We start from the raw sequence: 9,901 nt of genomic DNA, 5'->3' as shown, positions 1-9,901 counted from the left end.
ATATATATATATATATATATATATATATATATATAAATGTGTAAGAATGAGAATGAGATGTATGTTATCTGCTTAACTAGAACTCAGTCAGCGTAGCTGACTTTTAGTATGCACACAGGTAAATAGATTGAAGGAGCTGGCTTGAGGATGTCACGTGGCAGGGAATGGAAGACTGGCATCTTGGAAAGGAATGTCATGAATTAATATGATATGTTTTAAGACAAGTGTACTTTTGTTAAGACAATATTCGATGATGTGTAATGTAATGCATGAAGTTTTAATGATTCCGCGAAAAGTTTTAATGAACTCTGATTTTAGAACTACGTTTATGAGTAAATCCAACACTAAAGTAGGGTTCTGGGATCGGGGCCTTACAATACCTTAGGGTTTTATGAAAGAAAATATGTAAGAACGTATGTATGTATGTAAAGTATGTATGAAAGAAGTGATAGTAAATAAGGTATGAATACGTATCTCCGGACACGTATGAGTATGCTATGAATGTAATGTATGTAAATTGATTAACTAGAACTTACTCAGCGTAGCTGACTTTTAGTATGCACGCAGGCAAATTGGTTGAGGCAGCTGGCTTGATGAGGGACACATGGCACGAGCTAAAAAGACTGGCATCTATGAAGAAGTGTCATGACTATTTTATGTTAATGTTTATGAAAAGACAACTTGTATGTTAAGACATGATTTAATATTTTCTAATGTAATGCATGAAGTTTTAATTATTCCGCGAAAGTTTTTATTAACTTTGATTTTAAAACTGTGTTTATGAGTAAATCCAACACCAAAGTAGGGTTACCGGGAATGAGGCCTTACAAGCTCATTGATAAGCCTTTTGTGAAATGATCAATAAATATACATATTTTTCATATTCATTGGTTATTTCACAAAAGTCTCATCAATGAGCTTTAGTTTAACTGGTAATAGAAGAGAAGTAAAGTTTGATTGCAACTGAATGGTCTCAAATCTACAAAACATTATATATTCACATAGAGTATTGAAGTATTGAGTATCTCTTGTGGGATTTGTTTTTCTTGTTAACTAAATGTGTTTGTTAAACAAATTTTACAAAAAGAAAGTGTTTAAGAACTTTTGTGACGTGGAAAGAAATCCATTAGAACCTTGCTATGATGTGAAAGAAAGAGAAGGCGACACCAATTTTTGTAAGAGTAAAAACAAAAGAGTTTTTTTATGAAGACAGAAGAGGAGCCAGTGGAGAGGATGTGATAGTGGAAAAGGGTTAGTTAGCCAATATGGAGGGGCAGGGGCATCGTCTCATTCACAACATTGTGGATGGTTTGATTATACGATCACTTATTAAAAAGAAGTGAGTCGTGACCGGATGTAGAAGCTATGATAAAGAAGAAATGTGATAGTAGCTCATGCTTTATGTTAGAGCAAAGCCACCTTTATATCCCTCCAGTTATCCTACGTAATTATCTCCTTGTTTGCTCTATGTCGTACCCAAAGGAAACTTAACACCACCCACCACCTCTCAACTTGTGCTTGTTTCCTGTTGTCTACCAGGTCATTCATCGCCCTCCAAAAATACCACATTATTATAACTTATAAGAGCATTTTCATCCCACCTCTATCTTTAAACCAAAAATTACGCTAAAACTTATTTTATTTTCTCTCTTTATTTCAATTAAATAATACTTTTTATACCTTTTATCATTACTTTTTCTCTTTCCTTCACTCACAACCACTTTCAAAATATATTAAAAAATTATAGGGGATGAAAATTAACTTTTCAAATATACAGAAAAATTACTATTTTTTCTAAAATATAAAAACTTTTCACTCACAACACCCTGAATCACCCTCTAAATTATAAAAACACCTCTCACGTAACATAAATGGTTGGATGAGAATGTTCTAAGACATACGATGAAACGCCTTCGCCTTCGATTTAGAGAACCCCGCAAACTTGTACATCTCCTGAATAGATTAATCTAAACATATTTAATACAATTCTTTAGCAAATCAAAAGGTCTCATTGGGACGCCAGTTCACTAATGACTAAACAATTAAAAATGGGAGATGTCTTCCAACTCACTATTCTTCTTCTCTCTTCAAATTTATATCTTCCCGCCACAAGTTCAAATCTCTATCCAGATTTCTTCACAATCAACCCGACCCGACAAAATTGTCCAACACTTACTGTCATCAATACAATATCCATCCTCAATATAAACCCAGTTCACTTATCGAGTCACTAATAACATCTATAACCCTATGTTCTTCAATACCCATTTGCCAATCCATCCATTCGAGTGTCATCAAAAGTTTTAACTACAACGATCGCTTCATCGGAGACCGATTGGTGTCTGTTTACGCGAAACTGGGGTTTTTTAAAGATGCACACCAACTGTTCGACGAAATTCCTCACAAAGATCTGGTTTCCTGGAACTCGATTATTTCCGTGTTTTCGAAAATGGGTGAACTGGGTTTGAGCTTAAATGTGTTTTATAAAATGAGACTTGAGTATGGAATGAACCCGAATGATGTAACACTTATATCACTAATTTCAGCATGTGGTAGTGATGGAACTGTAAATGGAGGTTATGTAACTTATATTCATGGATTGGCTGTGAAAACGGGTTTATTATCCGAAACAAAAGTTGTGAATTCGCTTATTAACGTGTACGGGAAATACGGGTGTTTGAATGAAGCGTCTATGTTGTTTCAAACGATCAAGTTACCGAATTTAGTATCGTGGAACTCGATTATTAAAATTCATGTTCAAAATGGTGGTTTAGAGACGGGTATTTTGTATTTTAATATGATGCTTAGAGTTGATGTTTATCCGGATCAAGCAACAATTGTCACGATTCTTCAAGGTTGTGTGGATATTGGAGTCGGGAAAGTGGTAGACGCGTTTCATGGGAATGCTTTCTGTTCGGGTTTGGATATTAATATTCCTATAATGACCGCGTTGTTAAATGTTTATGCGAAATCGGGAAGATTAATGGCTTCACGTGAAATATTTGACGATATGAAACAACCGGATGTGATAGCGTGGACCGCGATGCTCGCTGCATACGCGATGCACGGGTACGGTAAGCATGCTGTTGACCATTTTGACTTTATGGTCAAGAACGGGTTTAAACCCGACCATGTTACATTCACGCACTTGTTAAGCGCGTGTAGTCATTCGGGGCTTGTAAACGAGGGTGTAAGACTTTTTAACATAATGTCGAGTGTGTATAAAGTCCAACCTCAGTTGGATCATTACTCGTGTATGGTTGACCTTTTGGGTCGATCAGGGCGTTTAAACGACGCACGTGCGTTAATCGATAGCATGCCCATGGAACCGAACTCGGGTGTTTGGGGCGCGTTACTTAACGGGTGCAAACTTTATGGAGACGTCGAGCTCGGTGAGGAAGTTGGACGGAAGTTAATTCAGTTAGACCCGTGGGACCCACGGAATTATATTATGCTTGCAAGTTTATACTCTAGAGAGGGTCGTTGGGTTGACTTTTCAAAAGTCAGAGCGTTAATGAAACACCAAGGTTTTATAACAACCGCGGGTTGCAGTTTTATCGAACATGATAATAAGATTCATAGGTTCGTAGCGAATGACCAAATGCATCCTGATATTAATCTTATATATGATAAGTTAAATGAATTAGTTAATAAAATTGTGGAGGCTGGTTATGTGGTTAACACAGAAAATGTTGTTCATGATGTCGAGGAAGACGTGAAGGGCGATTTGGTAAAATTGCATAGTGAGAAACTGGCTATTGCATTTGGGCTTTTGGTGTATGGTGATAATTTACCTTTGGTTATTACTAAGAATTTGAGGATTTGTGGTGATTGTCATAACATGGCGAAGCTTGTATCGCGTGTTGAGAATCGTGTGATTATTATTCGGGATACAAGAAGGTTTCATCATTTTGCTGGCGGGTCATGCTCGTGTGGAGATTATTGGTAATCATACAAGAAGTATGGCGTTTTTTTTCGTGTTTGGGAAAATATTTGCAGTTGAAGAATTTGGGTTTGAATCAAGAGTTACATGCTGATAATTTCAGGATGAGATACCTTGTATGAAGTCTTCACCCATTAAATTTAAGAACTTTCGGTGAGCAAAGCGTGCAACATTAATAAGTTAATGTTGTTTCGATGATGAAATGGTGGGTGGCGCTGGAGGTGGGCGTATCGGTGATGGTGGTGGTGACAGAGTTGTAGTGGCAGCAACGGTGGAGTGTTGATGTTGTTGGTTCATTTGGTAGCGACACGCACATTGGTGGCAGCAGTGATGGAGCATCGTGGTGGTGTCGCGACAACAACTATGTGTAGACAAACAATGATCATTGATGATGTTAACTATATTTGACACTTTTTTTAAGTTAATAAGTACATAATTGTTGTCTATTTTAATCCATTGACTAATTTGAGTATAACCAATCCGTACTCTTTGATTAGTTTGAGTGGTCAAGTGCCCAACTCAAATGATTACCTTTTTTATTACTTCAATTATTAATAGAAAATATTAAGAAAATATTGACTTTGATCATCTTAAAACAAATATTTAAGCTAAATTGTTGGAAAGGAAGTGAAGACTTGGACCAAAGACTAAAATCTCAAGTTTGAATCCGATCCTAATCGGGTTTTAGCGTTGTGACCATACACACGAGATGAAAGATTTAGGGTACCTAGCCTGTTGTGACGTCAGGAATTTTTTCCTACGGGTTCGGAATTTTTTTTTCCCGGCATCAAAGTTTTAGAACAGGGATGGGTCGGATCAGTTATTATGATATTATCAGGTCATTTATATGCTTTTTAGTAATTTTTATAGTTTTTTTAACTTCTTATGCTTTATAAAGAAATATTCATTATGAAAAAACTTTTGAACTAAAATTTTTTTAATCAGTGAGTTCGAATATATATTTTTAACATATTACTAGGTTCGTTCGTCAAAAAAGAATGAGTTCGTTCGTTAAATCATACCTATAGGTTATACATAAAACCGAAAATTGAACCCGATAACTTGTATGTGCCTCCACCACTATAAGGAAGTGAAAATAAGGTATCCCAAACAGCCCCTAAAGTTAAGCCGATATATCTATCCTACCCAAAATATTTATTTCTCTTCTTCTCAAATTTCAACCTACCAGTTTCAGCATCAAATTCACTTATTCAATATCCCAAATATGATCAACCTTCAACCTCAATCCAATTAATTCAAACCCAAACCCAAACCCAAACCCAAACCCAAACCCATGTCGAATTCGGACCTCCCACCAGAACTGATCGAATTAATCTCCCACCACCTCACAATCCACCAACAACACTACATCCGCTTCCGAGCCGTCTGCTCCAATTGGCGCCACTCAACCCTCACCACCTCCCATGGCTCATGCTCCCCCAATCCAACATCTCCGACAACAAAATCCTCCGTCTCACCCTCCACCCACGGCTGGCTCGTCTTGCTAGAAGAAACCCCTGCCGTGTTTACCATCAACCCGAATCAAGCATACTCTCCCGCCTTTGTCTTCGTTTCCGAATGTGATCAAATTCGATTGTTATAATGTGGGGAGGGAGTACACGCTTAAGACGCGGGACGGGGATAGTTATTGTTGTGGGGTGAAGGAAATGCGGGACTCGTTTATTAAAAAGGTCGTGTTTTCTTCTAGTCCGTCGGACGAGGGCGTGGATTATTATGTTGTCGCGATACTTAACCAGACTGGGGATTTGGCGTATTGTAGGAAGGGGGATCATGTTTGGAAATTTGTGAATGACGCAGAGGCTTATTGCGAGGATGTTGTGTACCATAAAGGGTGTTTTTATGCGGTGAGTAAGTATGGGACGATTGCCAAATTTGCGGTGTGTGATGTGATGCCGGATTTGCCGAATGTTAGTTTTATTCATACGCCGTTTCAAGTTGGCGGTGATATGCAGTATTTGGTTAGTTTGGGTGAGGAGTTGTTGCTGGTGACGCGGTATTTGGAGTTAGGGTTTGATATTTTTTACAAGACGAGTGAGTTTCGTGTGTTTAAGTTGGTTTTGGATGACGAGTGGGCGTGGGAAAGTGTTGATGAGTTGGGTGATTGGGCTTTGTTTGTTGGGGAGAATGCGTCGGTAGCGATTCGGGCGTGTGATTTCGAAGGGTGTGATGGGAATAAGATTTATTTTACGGATGATTATTCGGAGTGGAATTATGATGGGGCGAATGGGGATCATGATTTGGGGGTTTATGATTTGGGAGATGGGAGTGTTGCGGCGTTGCCTTGTTACCCGAGGAAGTTTTATGATGGGAGAAGGTGGCCGCCTCCGATTTGGGTCACTCCGAGTCTAAATTGATGTTGTAAGTGTTTGATGTTGTTTGTGTTTGGGTCCTTGTTTCGTTGGTTACGTGTATATAGATTCGGTCTTCATTTAGTTTGTTGTGTATATGTAAATTTATGCAATGTTGTGACCGGTTTAACTACATAAATAAAAGACCAAGGGATTTAGGCACGTTTAGTGTAAAAGCTTGGGTTGATGCCTCAAATCAGTGTGTTTAGTTTTTTGTTGATTGTTATCTTTGTGTTAGTTTGTATAACAGTGGTGTTAAGTTACTTGTGTAGTCTTATTGGGTTGCTTAAACTAGCATCATTATGTCCTTTTTATTGGTGTTGGTTGATAAATTGAATTTTGATGGTAAACGTTTTTTGAAGCCTTTTGTTCTTTATAACTATTATTATTTTGACATAAATATTGGTTTTTGTTAAAAAGAAACGCTTAAAAAGGCTCAATTGTTCAAAATTATGTTGTGTTCCTGAGTTTAATAAACGAAAGTGTAAGGAAAAGAGAATCAAGAAAAAAAAAAGAAAAAGAGTGGAAAAGAAAGATTTAATTAACTACGTACCCGACTTCGAAGGAAATGGAAAGAAAGCTAAAGATTTGGGTTAAAAATCATTTCCTTCCAAATCTTTTTAACATGGAAGGATTTGGAATGAATGAAATAAACATAATTTTTTCTTCCATTTCTATCCATTTTTAAGAAAAAGATGGGTAAAACGATTTTTTTTACATCCTCCCAAATTCGTCCTATTTCCTTTTTAAATGAGACTCGGAAGCACAACGCTTTCTGAACTCCTTCATTTATCACGCTATGTTTCTTTTAAGTAGTTATGATATGAAATAAATGAGTAGAATTATGGTTTCATCATTCCAATTAACAATTAGCCACATGTTGTGACAATAGAACCAATCCCCTAGAACTCCCAAAGCACGAAATCATTTTCATCATCAACCAATTATTCACCTACTACTTTCTAACTTCAGCATTTCTTGTAACATGTTATGTTCATTGGTAAGGTATCTAACGTTGTTTTCTTATAGTTTCACCCTCAACAATCTCACTGTTACACAAATGTATTAAAATATGATTACCGAAAATCTCCACGCAAACACAACCCGTCAGAAAAATGATGAAACCTTCTCGTATCCCTTATAATAATCACCCGATTCTCAACACGCAATACAAACTTCGTCATGTTATGACAATCACCACAAATCCTCAAATTCCTTGTAATAATCAAAGGCACATTATCACCATACACCAAAAGCCCAAATGCAATAGCAAGTTTCTCACTATGCAATTTTACCAAATCGCCCTTCACGTCTTCCTCACGTCATGAACAACATTTTCTGTATTAACCACATAACCAACCTCCCCAATTTTATTAACTAACTAGTAGTTTGACCCCCGCGTTGCGGGGGCGGGGCAATTGATTTGAATATGTTTAGAGTTTGTGACAAAACAACACAAACCCATAAACATCTGAAAGATGAACTCCACTCAGCATAAATGCAACGAGGAAATACATAACCAAACTTTAAAACAAATCGCCTTGTGACCTAAATTACAAAGTAAACACATATGTATTACCTAGCGCTTTGCGGCGTCTTTAAACACTAATTGTTCATACAAATTGTAAATGCTGCAGAAAAATAACACGATTATAACCAACAAAATTTATTGTAAACTAAACTGCTTAAAATTGTATATCATTAGTGACTCTTAAGGACATCTTTACCAGCAATGAACATTGTTTTCTCCTTCCAAGTTCTTGGATTCAACAATATCATCTGTCAATCAGTTCAGCGAAAACATCTTGCATCAGTTCTTCAAAATTTGCTTCAACGATCGTCCCCAATTGACATAGTTGACATAGTTTTTTATGCTACAGTTCCAATACAATGCATCAGTTACTTTAGTATTTTGTGAAGCAGAAACTTTCTCAAACTTTAATCTTATTAATCAAAATCAATTTTCAAATATCGATTGAAAATACAAAAAACTTAAATGCATTCCCATGTCTAAGATGAACATTTTTTTTGTAAAGTTAGACCAAGGTTTGCATTGCTCAACGAAAGGTGATGTACTTGTTGGCTGTGAGTATGCTCTTTAAAAGTCATTAGTTTGCAGAATAAAAGTTGCTATTTAAAATTTAACTCATCACAGCCTCTTAGCACCTAGATATATATCGGCTCCAAACACACACACGCAAGTAAAAGTTTTACCTATATACGGAGTCAATGCTGTTGAACCGTTAGCCGGACGCCCTGTTTAGCTTGACTGTCTAGCTTGATCTGTCTATTAGACCACCATGGCTGCAACAGAAGATGCATGTGGAGAAACTCGCATCGGATTATGCCACACGAAGAGAGAATCATCACTTAACTCGTCACACCTACACGTATATCACCAAACATAAATTAAAATTTTAAAAGTACAAATGCAGCCATAAAAGTGTAACTAAAAGAAACATACCTTAAACTTTGACTTGCAAAACTCAAAACTATCAAATCAATTAACCTGCATTCAGTTGTATCATCATGTTAATAAACAAATGTGATCATCACATAATGATGTTCATTAGTTTCAAGCTATTACTGTATGCACAATATAATGATCTAGGGATGAGCTCGGTACCGGTACCAAAGGCAAAAATTTGATAAAATATCGGTATCGTACCAAACTGTACCGATCCGGAAAACTCAAAATGTTGGTACCAAATCGGTACCAATTCGGTACTGGTACACCCGGTTTGCAATAAACTGATAAACTAATGCATGTTTGCATATTAACAGTTGTATCAAAGCGTAAAATTAAAACCTCTTACCTTAAACCAATGCTGAATTACTGCAATCTAATGCTGAGTAATAAAATGTAAAAGTTGCTCTCTATTCATGTCCCATACCATAGTTGATGAGACCTAAAGCATACTGCAACCACAAAATATATGTTTTATAAACAAACACAGTTATTAAATTTATGCAGGTCCAACTTTCTACAACACATAAACCTATAATTCTCACATGTATGCATAATATGTAATACCAAACACACCATTGGTGGTGCCTGGTGGGATTTGACATTGCAAATATTAGTGGTCTTATTGAAGTTGACCTTCAAGTGTTTCTGATATCTACAATTAAAGTGTGGTCTGAATAACATGAAACTCTACAAAATCAATAATATATATATAGGCCAAAATCTATCTATCGATAAAAGTGCAAGTGCTAAAATTAACAATAAACCTAACTAAAAGCAGAGTGCATTGAACAAACAACCATAACCCAGCCTACAAACAAACACAAAAACTCCCAAAACCTTAATCAAAATAATTGAAACTAAACCAATACATTCCCTAATTTTATGAACAAACACCAATAACCTAAGACGCTTGATAAAACGGCAACCCGCGGTTACCTTGGTGTTTCATTAACGCTCTGACCTTTGAAAAGTCAACCCAAGAGTATAAGCACGCGGTTCCCACGGGTCTAACTGAATTAACTTCCTCACCGAGCTTGACGTCTCCATAAAGAGTGCACCCGTTAAGCAACGCTCCCCAAACGCCCGAGTCCGGTTCCATTGGCATGCTATCGATCAACG

At 36.8% G+C, this 9,901-nt stretch overlaps 2 pseudogenes; both read left to right on the top strand.

The window, feature by feature from the left end:
- The first annotated feature begins 1,265 nt into the window (after nucleotides 1-1,265).
- On the top strand, nucleotides 1,266-3,949 carry LOC143620804 (pentatricopeptide repeat-containing protein At5g40410, mitochondrial pseudogene; annotated as a pseudogene).
- A 1,288-nt stretch (nucleotides 3,950-5,237) lies between these two features.
- Nucleotides 5,238-6,323, top strand: LOC143620841 (F-box protein SKIP23-like; annotated as a pseudogene).
- The last annotated feature ends 3,578 nt before the right edge of the window (nucleotides 6,324-9,901 follow it).

The sequence above is a fragment of the Bidens hawaiensis genome, unplaced genomic scaffold (genome assembly GCF_021521415.1).
Source record: "Bidens hawaiensis isolate Kalapana, Puna unplaced genomic scaffold, B.hawaiensis_p1.1 tig00002717_1, whole genome shotgun sequence".
Classification (NCBI taxonomy): Eukaryota; Viridiplantae; Streptophyta; class Magnoliopsida; order Asterales; family Asteraceae; genus Bidens; species Bidens hawaiensis.
The sequence above is the reverse complement of the archived record's forward strand: the minus strand, read 5'-3'. Positions and strand labels throughout refer to the sequence as shown.